Source organism: Belonocnema kinseyi, chromosome 7, assembly GCF_010883055.1.
Source record: "Belonocnema kinseyi isolate 2016_QV_RU_SX_M_011 chromosome 7, B_treatae_v1, whole genome shotgun sequence".
Lineage (NCBI taxonomy): Eukaryota > Metazoa > Arthropoda > Insecta > Hymenoptera > Cynipidae > Belonocnema > Belonocnema kinseyi.
In genome coordinates this window covers 101,405,996-101,408,229 of record NC_046663.1, presented here as the reverse complement: position 1 = coordinate 101,408,229, position 2,234 = coordinate 101,405,996, and positions in this window count along the sequence as shown.

Below are 2,234 nucleotides of genomic sequence, written 5' to 3'. Positions count from 1 at the left end.
TTTTTGCGTCGATTCATAACCGTTGACGAAACTTGGGTCCACCACTACACTCCTGAAACCAAACAACAGTCTAAACAGTGGATTTGCGGACAATGAAGAAGTGATCGAAGCTGTAAATGGGTATTTTGAGGAGCTTGACGAATCATTCTATAGAGATGGCATTATTAGACTAGAACACCGCTATGAGAAAAGTATCAGCCTTGGAGGAGATTATGTTGAGAAATAAAAAAAAAATTCTTAAAAACGTTGTTTTTCTTGGTCAGGCCGGAAACTTATCAATCCACCCTTGTAGTAAATATTATTTCAAGAAATTTTCGTCGAGTGCCAGCATCTTCAAGGGGAGGAAGATGTTTTCTTAGAAATACGAGAATTTTAAAATGAAATTGTTTTTCTTAAAAAGATCTTAAAATATTTCCGTTCATACTTTTTTATAACACGTTATTTTTGGAAGATAACTAAGAACACATTTTATGTTCATACGAACAATTTTATATTCATACTTATAGCTCTTTTTTTTATCTTAAACTGATCATTTGTCGTTAAGCTTCCCCAAAAATATCTTATCAACAAGATTTTATAGATATTCGAGATAGATAAAAGTGTCAAAATACTTCATTTTAGGAATTTTTCAGAGGAATATCTTTGTTCTTTAAACTTATACAAAATAATACATTAGGAGCAAGAAGTAAAGTTTTAATACATGGGGAATTACGTTTTATATGAGCGCACTGTGTAAAACAAATGTTTTTCATTTTCTTCAAACTACGGTAAATTGTTATTGTGTCATAGGACCCTGTTGTATAAGATGCGAAACTATAATGGAAGATATAAATAATTCGGAGATATTAAATAAAATAAACATTTAATTGAAAATCTCGAGAAATCTGAATTCTGAACTGATACAGAAAACAAATGTTGAACTCTGAAGTTGGATCAAGCAGCTTAAGTTCATCATCATCATCATCACTAATAGTCATGGTTAAAGCTTGTAAAATTTTCTTTTAAATCAATTCAAATAACAAACTTTAATTGATATAAATTGGTATGATTTTGATGCAATAACAGTTTACTGAAAAATGGTCTGCAGGCCAAAGTGAAAGAAAAATCCCCCCCTCCTTCCCCATGTCTTAGTAACCATGCAGTACTGTGGGTTTATAATTTTGCACCTACAATAGAATCCTATAATAAGCAAATGTGTTTTGGGAAGTCCGTTCATATGAAATGGAATACCCAATCTGTATAAGCTGAAATAATGTCAAACTACATAGAAAATTTTCCAGAAATTTCTGATATTACCTACGTTATTCGTTTTAGGAGTTGACATACTCAAAACTTCGTCAAAACCGTGTATTTCTAACGCATACGCGGAATGTTCGCTTTTCATGGCATGCGTAGCACGCGGAAAGTGACCAATTCTGAAATCGTGGTAAAAACAGTTATATAATAGTATATTATGCTACAAGTGCGGAAAATAGGCAGTTCCACACTAGTTTGAAGTTTGATGTACGAGTCATAGGCGAAATGAAGACAAGCCGGAAACTAGCCGGAGATGAGGTGATGGTAAGTAGTGTCCCGTGTGGAAATAACCCCATTTGGCCCTATTACAAGTCGGGCACTAATCGGGGGCAAGTCGGGTTATTAATTTTGACAAAGTACCCAGTCGGGGACTAATCGGGGACTAGTTGGGCTTTTTGTTGTCATAATTTCAGTCGGGGCCTGGTCGGTAGTTGGTCAAGGGCTAGTCGGGCCTTTTTGTTCACTAATTTCCGAGCGGCTAATCTTCAGGCTCTGGTCGGGAGCTAGTGGGGCTCTGGTCGGGTTATTCTTATGTTTGAGTTTTCGGCGAGGTTTTATCAAATGAGGTAATATCTAAAAATGCGTAATGATTTTTTAATTCTAAAACACTAAGAATATATTTAACAATAATTTTAAACCGTTTTTTTGGAGAAAAGATTTATTAATGTTAAATTCATCTCAAATATACTTAATAAATAATTATTAAGTTAATAATTTTGTACGAAAATCAACTTTTTATGAAAACAACGATCAAAATCTTCAAAAAGACGTAATCTTATTTTTTTGTAGTATTTTTTAGAAAATTGCGAATTTCTAGGAACAGTTGGTTAGAACCTTTGTATGGAATTTTAAGAAAATCAATATTGGAAAAAATACATATAGATGTAGGTGAAAAGTCTGCTGAAAGTCATAAGACTCTAAATTTGTACAGATGCTTA